The sequence below is a fragment of the Vanellus vanellus genome, assembly GCF_965231255.1.
Source record: "Vanellus vanellus genome assembly, chromosome: 2".
NCBI lineage: Eukaryota > Metazoa > Chordata > Aves > Charadriiformes > Charadriidae > Vanellus > Vanellus vanellus.
This window is the reverse complement of record NC_138906.1, coordinates 31,329,509-31,339,526: the sequence shown is the minus strand read 5'-3', so window position 1 is coordinate 31,339,526 and position 10,018 is coordinate 31,329,509. Positions and strand designations below refer to the sequence as shown.

General features: G+C 40.2%; 1 long non-coding RNA gene across 1 annotated transcript; it reads left to right on the top strand.

Moving 5' to 3' along the window:
* The first annotated feature begins 5,172 nt into the window (after positions 1–5,172).
* Positions 5,173–9,012, top strand: LOC309686661. Its single transcript, XR_014270559.1, has 3 exons — positions 5,173–5,233; positions 7,944–8,103; positions 8,973–9,012. It is a non-coding gene; the product is annotated as an uncharacterized lncRNA (long non-coding RNA).
* Positions 9,013–10,018: the final 1,006 nt, after the last annotated feature.

Below are 10,018 nucleotides of genomic sequence, written 5' to 3'. Positions count from 1 at the left end.
TGTATTCAGACCTGGATGAAGGGATAGAGTGTACCATCAGCAAGTCTGCTGATGACACAAAACTGGGAGGAGTGGTTGACATGGCAGAAGGCTGTGCTGCCATACAGTGTGACCTGGACAGGCTGGAGAGTTGGGCAGCGAGAAACCTTATGAAATTCAACAAGGGCAAGTGTAGGGTACTGCACCTGGGGAGGAATAACCCCATGCAGCAGTACTGGTTGGGGGCTGACCTCCTAGAGAGCAGCTCTGTGGAAAGGGACCTGGGAGTCCTGGTGGACAACAGGATGACCATGAGCCAGCAATGTGCCCTGGTGGCCAAGAAGGTGAATGGCATCCTGGGGTGCATCAAGAAGAGTGTGGCCAGCAGGTCGAGGGAGGTCACCCTCACCCTCTACTCTGCCCTGGTGAGGCCGCACCTGGAGTACTGTGTCCAGTTCTGGGCTCCCCAGTTCAAGAAAGACAGGGAACTGCTGGAGAGGGTCCAGCAAAGGGCTACAAAAATGATTAGGTGATTAGAACATCTCTCTTATGAGGAGAGGCTGAGGGACTTGGGTCTTTTTAGTCTAGGGGAAAGAAGATTGAGGGGGAATCTTATTAATGCTTACAAATACTTAAAGGGAGGGTGCCAGGGGGGATGGGAACAGTCTTTTTTTCAGTGGTGCCCAGTGACAGAGCAAGAGGTAACGGGCACAAACTTGAACATAGGAAGTTCCATCTTAACATGAGGAGGAACTTCTTTTCTTTGAGGGTGGCAGAGCACTGGCACAGGCTGCCCAGAGAGGCTGTGGAGTCTCCTATGCTGGAGACATCCAAAACCCACCTGGAGACCATCCTGTGCAACCTGCTAGGTGACCCTGCTCTGGCCGGGGTGGTGGATGAGATGATCTCCAGAGGTCCCTTCCAGCCCTGACCATTCTGTGATTTTTATTATTTGCTTAGAAATTCAGCTTTTTTGATGACAACAATCCAGTTCAGGGAACAGAAGAACACAGCTGCATTTAAATGAAAAATTTTTATGCTGGTTTACATAAAACTTCTGCCCACCAAGGTAGATTCATAAGATAAGAATGATATTTTTGCATTAGAACTTGTTACATGCGTCCACACACACATTAAATACATATAATCCAAACATTTTGATGATGCTACTATGTCATTAGATGTTAAAATAGAAATGAGTATGGAATTTGCCAGAAGCAGAGATTGGTCTTACTGTTGTAGTATTTAGAAGATGTGAAAAAAGATAAATTAACCATACTGTATTTTGAATTATTGTTAAGGATTTGACCAAATAGTCATAGATAATGACCTAATAAGATGTCAGTCTTAAAATTTGCCTAAAATAACAAAAAAGCTGAAAGAATAAAATTAGAATATTTAAAGTACAAGTGAAGGTATTATTACCCTTTAGATTCTCTACTGTTATAGGAAAAAAAAGCTAATAAAAATGGTTCTTGTGCTTTTGAGAGTCTCTTTGTACTCAGGGCACAGCTTTGTAGTAAAATTACAGCACCGTAATAAACCACAAATAGGGTTTAGCCAAACGTTTATTGAGGGGATCTAGAAGGCAACATCAATTAGTTGAGGTGGATTAATGCTCTAGGACATGCTCTGTGATACAGTATCTGTGGCAGATTATGTACAAGGATGATGTGAGTGTAATGTCAAGTAAATTAACTGCGTCTTCTTCAGTGTCTGAAGTGAGAGAATGCTGAAACTTAAATACAAATAATGACTACATTTATCTTAATTTAGAGGCTAGTCACCTTATATCAGGCTTAGATATGAGCTAAAATAGTGTGAAAAACGACTTTTGGTTTGTAAAAACAGTTGATCTGTAAACTGCCTAAAGTTTTTTGTTTTGTCTGAAGTAGTATTTATTTAAATACCAGTTATGTATTTGATCAGAACAGGAGCTAAAGATTTCTACTAAACCTAGAGTTGAGTAGATAGTACACATTTTATTTTAATTCTTTAAAAAAAAAAAAACAAAAACATTATATCAAGTCTAATAGAAAATACTTAAAGTTTTGTCTAATTTGCAATATGAGCGAAAAGAGCTTAAGAAATTATTAGCATGGAAGCATTTTTAATAAAAAAAAAGAGAAATTCCAAATTAAATTAGGTATTACCATCTGTTCTTTAAAAAATTCTACACTTACAAGATACCAAAACGTCATATGAAATTGATAAAAAATTGTGACTGGGATCATTAGCACAAAAAGGATTTCAGATCTTTTCTGGACTTACACCTTTAAAGTGTGTTTGAACCTTATAATATCTGGCCTGACCATCAATGGTAGCAATAAATCCTTCAAAATCATTGTTTGTGTGGGCTGCTCTCCCATATTTCAGTTATCAGAGTGAGGAATTTACAAAGAGAGCTTGGTAGGGCAAAACCCTCTCAAAACTGATGCAGGGCTAAGATCTGAAGTGTTAAGCGTTTCCAGGCTTAAAATCTGAGCAAAGAACCTGGGTGGAAATATGATGGTTCTTAATAGTTGTTTACAGATGCTTTTATAATTACAGTCCTGCTGCTTAAATTAACTACAAGAAATTCAATTAGTAAGGTAAATCAGACAAGTGGGTCATACAGAGCCACCCTCTTGATTTTTTTTTTCTTTTTTTCATTCTTTCATAAATTGAAGAAAATTTCAAGCTGCTTGTTGTCAGATCTTTAAGACCATTTACAATACGAGCAATTGCATTTCAAATAGGATTGAGGGCATTTTTGCCCTGGGTTTTGAGGCCAGTATTAACATTTCATAGTTCCCTTAATAATGAAAGGCACAACAGGGAAAACTAGTATCTATCTAATGAAAAAGAATATCTAGTGATTGCTATGAATAAACCAACAGATCTTCTAAAGGGTATAATGGCAAGCTGCAGAGTTAAATGAAAGCGAGTGATGCTCATTAGAGTGCTGTGACACCTAGTTAGATTCATTAGTGCACAAACAAAGGTTTAAACCATAGAGGGGGATACAGTTTCATCTGCAATAGGCTGTATGTGAACAAAAGGAAAAGGGAACAGTTATGAAAGAAAACAGTGTTGCAAAAGTGCCGTGTGGGAAACTGACTCATGTTACTGGTTGCTTATCGTTAAGAAAAAAATTCTCTTTGGGCTCCTTATATTATAAATAAGCATCTAAAAATCATAAAATCCAAAATGAAATAATCAAACCCTCTAACTGGCCTTCTGATCCCTACTAAGCTTTCTGGTTCAGGATTACCTGTCTCAAATCCATAACGCAATTCTCCACCAAGGGATGGTCCCACTGCTCTGCTTACTAGCAGGAGACCCCACAGCAGGACTGGGTGGTGATATCCCATTTTAAAGGATGCTGCCAAATTTCAATGTTGTGTGTTTTGTTTTGTTTTTCAAATGTTCCTTCTACCTACATTAATGATAACACTTCAGGTGATTAATAAAAAAGAATATTAACATGCTAATTTCTTGGCAGTATTTATGCCGCTCCTTTCCTTTTTCACTGGGCTTGGGCAAATACAATGGCCCAGATGATTTCATTGCATTTTTAAGCTGCTAACGTAATGGCATTGAATTTAATAATATAGCTACGATCCCAGCTCCTTACAACAGGAAGGGAGTTCCTGGGAACTCCTTTCAAAGGGACTTCCTACATTTGCACCCGCAGCACGCGAGCAGCCTTTCCTTGAGGAGGGACAAGAAGCTGTGAGGCAGTCAGCTGCTGCAGGACTTCTCCTAACCTCAGCTGGAAGGAGGTAGGAAGCTGGAAGCAGAGGCGGTGGACCCAAGAGGTGCTCTTCTGGCTTATGGCGGACCCCTAAGGGAGAAGCGGTAGAGGAGCAGAAGCAGCTGAGTGCGCGCAGAGTTCCCTTCCTCGATGCTGTGGCTGCAGCAACCCTCAGCTTCTCTAGAGAGGAACTCACTACCGCAGGGAACATGAATTTGAGAGGATCCCCTTCCCCATTGGGCTACCATGTGACCACTAGAAAACAACAGCAGTCACTAGGCAGAGAAACATGAATTTATTCTCAAAAATGTGTATGGGTTAGTAAAAATTTAAACTGACCCCAGTGATAAATATATTAACAATGCAATTATACTTCTGTGGGGAACTTTGCCCTGCTTCCTCTATGAGGATTTTCTGGCTAATCTATGATCACTTCTTTGCTTTTTCCAGTGGCTATATACAAGAGGATACTGGAATTATAATCAGCATTTCTAGATTTCAGTCCAGCTTTGCAAACCAGCTGCTGCAAATACTGCAGGCAAGTTTATAGAGTTATACCGCTCCTGTACATTTGCAGGACAGTTTCTCTCTTCTGGGTTTTATCAAGTGGGAGGAGGCTGCTGTTTGGATTTAGCTGCTACAGTAAGAACCTGTTTTTCAGGAGGGTGTTTTGGAAAGGGTAATTATGTGGGAACAGTCATTTTAGTGCATTACTTCATCATAATTAATAACTGAATTAATTAGTCTAGTGAGATTGAATTACTGAGTCCAGCATGCAGCAAATTGTAGGCCGCTCCACTAGAAAATTTAGAGTTTTTATTAGATACTGTAAATCAGAACCATTGCTGAGGCTACAGTGGAGTTGCTGTCACAATAAAAATTTGAGTGCTTTCAGTCGTTGCCGCATCTCTTCATAATTCCCTGTCATCAGCCATATGGGTTTCAAAATTGTTAGGGTAGTTCGAGGGCATCAGGTTTGAAGTGAGGGAAATGATAGGCTCATGCTCACAGGCATCATGTTTTGTGCCAGTCTATAGAAAAGCAAAGGTCACCAACTACCCTAAAACAAAGAAGGAATTTTGATTATTGGTCTTGGCAAACTAATTCAAGTGATGCAAATTACCTGAGTAATTCAGGGTAACTCAGGAAATCATAAATCAAACCTATGGGTGAGCTGCACAAGCTTGCTAAGGAAGCAAGACCTTCACAGAGCTCAATGGGGAATTCTCCAGCTCATATGTTGTTATTCATAAGGCAGTTTTGGCTTTTCTGCCTCTCCAGACACCTCTTGAACAAGAGAAATCCTGTGTTACAAGAGCTGGAGAGCAGAAATTTTCTGGGCTTCAAGCTTCTTTACTCAATGAACTGTTATGGAAAACACTCGTTCCTTTTCTAATGAACCTAGTGCTTCTTTGGGAGCAGGTCCTTATCTCTGTGCCTGCACGTCTTTTCTAGAGTCACGATTGGCACAAAGGAGCTGCAGTGTCTGACTAGGCCTCCAGGAATCCAAACAGCCAGGTAAGAGAAGCAATTCAAAATAACTCTTTATTAACTCAAGGCAGCATGCTTATACTTTGACACAAGTGGGAAAAGTCAAAAGTGTTTTGAAAGAGGTTTTGGTGCAATCCAAATGTGAATGTATTGTAAGCGATGCTGTACTTCCTGACGGCATGAAAAGCTATACCACACAAGGCTAAAACAGATGAATTGGAAAGTACCGTGTTATTGTGGTCAAGAGGCTTATGAAAGGGCAGTGGTCACCAGGTTACACGACTGTGGAATGACCACAATTCAGGGAGTAATAGGATTGGATTTATTCTTTCCAACCTCCAGCTCACAGTTAATTTAAATCCTTCAGAGGCAGAGATTTTTGGGGCAAACCCTGTATTATATCAAAGGTCCACTAAGCTAATGGTTAGCTAAGAAGTATACAGGGGGTTTGTCTCTTTTCCTTGCATTTTTTTCCATGACTCCCTTTAGTTTCTGCAGAGCTTATTCTCAGATCTCAGTTACATGGGCTAACTTGCAAAATCATAGAATCGTCTCGGTTGGAAGGACCTTTAAGATCATTGAGCCCAACCATCAACCTAACACTGATAAAACCACCACTAAACCATGTCCCCAAGTACCACGCCTACCCTTTTTTTTTTTTTTTTTTTTTAAACACCTCCAGGGATGGCAATTCCACCACTTCCCTGGGCAGCCTGTTCCAATGCTCGACAACCCTTTCTGTGAAGAAATTTTTCCTAATATCCAATCTAAACCTCCTCTGGTGCAACTTGAGGCTGTTTCCTCTTGTCCTGTTATTTGTTACTTGGGGAGAAAAGATTGACCCCCACCTCTCTACAACTTCCTTTCAGGTAGCTGTAGAGAGCAATAAGGTCTCCCCTTGGCCTCCTTTTCTCCAGGCTAAACAACCCCAGTTCCTTCAGCTGCTCTTCATAAGACTTGTGCTCCAGGCCCCTCACCAGCTTTGTTGCCCTTCTCTGGACATGCTCCAGCACCTCAATGTCCTTCTTGTAGTGAGGGGCCCAAATCTGAACACAGTATTTGAGGTGGGGCCTCACCAGTGCCGAGTACAGGGGGACAATCACTTCCCTAGTCCTGCTGGCCGCCCTATTCCTGATACAAGCCAGGATGCTGTTGACCTTCTTGGCCACCTGGGCACGCTGCCAGCTCATATTCAGCCTGCTGTTGACCAAAAGGCCAAACTTGAAAAAGATCTGTACCTTGGGCTATACTCTCTGGCTAGTGCCCTGGGCTTGTGGCCTGAATCTGCCATGTGTTTAACCCCATACATCGTGCTTGGATTTTGTAACACTCTAGGAACTGTGGACCTGAGGAGCACAAAACAGCTGGGGCAAATCTGAGCTGCCCTCTGTGTTCAGGAGGTGTAAGTTAGGTGCAGGCAATGCTGGCAGATCAGGCTATGGTTTTTAGGAGCAGAACCTCAGCCCGAGTTTTCCCTTCCTTCATTACTGCTACACTAATGTTCCTTAGCCTGTTTTCCAAGACAGAACTTTGCGGAAAAGGATAACAACAACAAAAATCCACCAGCACTACAAGTCATTTCAACTTGTTAACTCTAAAGAAACTTAATAAAATATGGGGCATTGGAAATGGCACAGTGAGAAAAAGAAACTGGTTGCTGCAGTATATCAGTAGCTGGACTCAGATAGCTGAGAGCCTGAGGGTACTTTTATTCGCTTGGTCTTGAGTGAAATCAGCCCCTGCTTATATTGGTCCCACCTCCATCCCAAAGTCAAACAAGATATTTTTAAACCGCATACGGAGTGGAAGACAAGGAGCTCTCACAGGTAGGACCCACTCACTCCTTAAGTCGTGATGTTAATGCCTGACCAGACATTAATTTTGACATAAGCAGCACGCTGGATCCCTGTGCTTAAGGGCAGAGATGCAGTGTCAATAATGTAATACTCTGCTTTTCATCAGGGCTCTAAGAAAAAAGATCTTAAGGCAGCCATGCTATCTAGAGGCCTCATGTAGCACTGAATCATACTTTTCTTTTAAATGTTTTTATACATATTAAGTAAGGGTTTGGGTGTGGTTTTTTGTGTTTTGGTTTTTTTTTTTTATTTGGCTCTAATGAGGACCTAGGATTTCTTCTTTCAGATCAAATTTGAGCATGCAAATTGAATATACTATGGTCGTATGTTGCATTCCTATTTTACCTGAAAGTATTGCCAAAATTTTGCATGTTTTGCAGTCAGAAGAGCTGTCTTGTAAAAACACTGGACTGATGTTCGGGTGTAGCCTGCTTTAATGAGAGATATCAAAGCATTTTAAGCTTTAAACTAAAATAAACGATAAGTGGAAGCGCTGCTAAATGATTCTCAGTAACACTGAGAACATTTGACTACTGTGTGTGTAATAGTACATAACAGTGTGCACAGACTAAACCTGATTTATCTGTAAATATTTGGGGGAAAAGGGTTGCACCTATGTGTATGGTCTAAGCATTCATTACTTCTATGTGGGCATAAAAGCATTAATGAAATGATATTACTGAGTAAGATACTGAACATTAATGTTGAGTTCCAACTTTATATTGTAGTAGTTTTACTGAAGTAAATGATAATGTCATTTCACGAAGTTTAATTTAATCTCAATCTTTTTACATTAAATTGTGCTGTTCTCTTCACTCATTCCATCCCTTGAATAACTTTTTTTTTTTTTTCCGCATTTTTCTGCTTTTATCTGGCCTTAGGTTAGGGAAGAGAATTTGAAGAAACTGAGAAACTGCTGAAGAGGTGCAGCGCTTTCTCCTCAGCCCTAGAAAGCAAATGAAAGTGGCCGAGCTCTGCAGGTTAGCCACAAAAAGGCGGCAGCACCTCTGCAGATGTGTGCGTGCAGCTTTTCCCTTACAGGTGTGCTGTTGGCATCGGGGTGGAAAGCAGCTTTTAACTCAGAGTGTGCAGGAGCTTAAAGATATCAGTTTTATTTTTAAGCAGCAGGAGATCCAGAAAGTAACACATCCCTCATATAAACTGCTGCGTTTCTTCGAGTTTACCTGGTATATGGTGTCCCAGTCACAAATACTTACTCCTTGTACAAGACAAGGAAATGGGAACGCATAAAAAAAAAAATAATCATACCTCTGAGCATTCACACAGGTGGCCTAGTTTTATATCTATGCTATGAGGGAACTAACTGGTTAAATTTAACCTGTAATTATAGTAGCATGAATCTTAGAGAGAATTTTAAAATCTGAATATGGTCATGCCTTTTTCTGACCTTATCTCCTTCCAGACTTGCCTTTGAGTAGTAACATTTTCCAGAAATAACTCCATATAAGCAAGAATATGGAAGTTTGGGGTTTTTTTTTAACAGTATCTCTATAAAAAGGGTAAGTTTAAGTTAAAACATTGATGTAGCACCAGTGACCAAGACTTGATCAAAAGGGGAAGTACTACACTTGAACAGGTCAGTTCCAATGTGCTTTAAGACAAAGCAAACAGACAAAATCCTACTGAAAATCCTGAAAGAAGTCACATGAGAACTCCAATTCATTTAGAAAAGATGATGTGAAGTGTGAAATCATTCTTTTGTGCTGCTAACGTGGCCTGAACATAGCCAGAATGTCCATTTTGTTTTCTTCATCGCAGTTCATACCTATGTAGTGCAAGAGTAGAAATAAAGTGAATGTATTTTGAGTCCATCATGTCTCTTTCTACACCATGGCAAACCCAAACTCTTTCTTTTTAATCTTATAATCTTTTTTTTTTTTTTTTTTTAGATGGAAGAGAGGATGAGGATTGGCCAGCCTTTAGTTCCTCCAGGAGTCATCCCAAAAGCATGTCCTAATGTGACATTATGCTGCATCTCAAGTGCTTAAATGCCTTTTAAATGATGTATCTTGCTACCTGCTGTGGCTAATGGCAGACAGTGCAGAGAGATGCGCCCACCTCACTGTGCGATGCTGACAAGCGCTGGGAGGGACTCCCCATGACAATTCCTTTACAGCCTGCAGCGTGAGATTTGATTATCCCATCTCTTAAGAGATACAAATGTTACAACCATAAAATTATCCAGCTTAATATGTATATGGAGATAATTTAAGGCGACACTGTTGCAGAGCAGGTAATGTGAATGAATATATAATTTAATATAGGTAAGTGCAGGAATGAGATGTTGATTTAATGAGACGCCATTACTTCTTGTTACTGGAGACGGAAAAAGATGGACGTTTATTTCTGTGTGACTTAATTATTCTTTTTTCCTTGCCTGCACAGTAAACAGCATTGTAACAGCCTTGACTCATTTGAGAATAAACAAGTGCTGCCTTCCTGTCTAGTCATGTATGGTATGTAATGACCTACCTTCCAATTAAATTCCTTTAAAAGCTATAGTTAAAGCCCAGTCTTCAGTTTACAAAGATCACTCAGGAGAACTAAAACTAGCCTTGGACAGACAATGTGCATCTGCACGTCCACATCTTTTAGGGTAGTTCAAAAAGGAAAACAAGAAGAAAAAGTAATTGTTGAATATCAGGACAAAATGTAAAAGATGCATCGTTTAAAGACATTAAAGATGTGGTAACTAGGAGTAAACTTTCTGTCTTGAGGATTTAAAATAGGCTGTTATACATAAATCAAAGGGACTCTTAATATTTTACAAAATGGTATGCAGACTGACCTCAGACCTCACTGCTGCAAATGATTATAAGCATACTTTATACATTTGAATAGTGCCATTGTAGTCAATCGGCCTTAGAAAACCAACACATTTGTAAACATAACTGTTAATAGGACCTGACCTGTTTTTATCTTGACCACAGTTTTA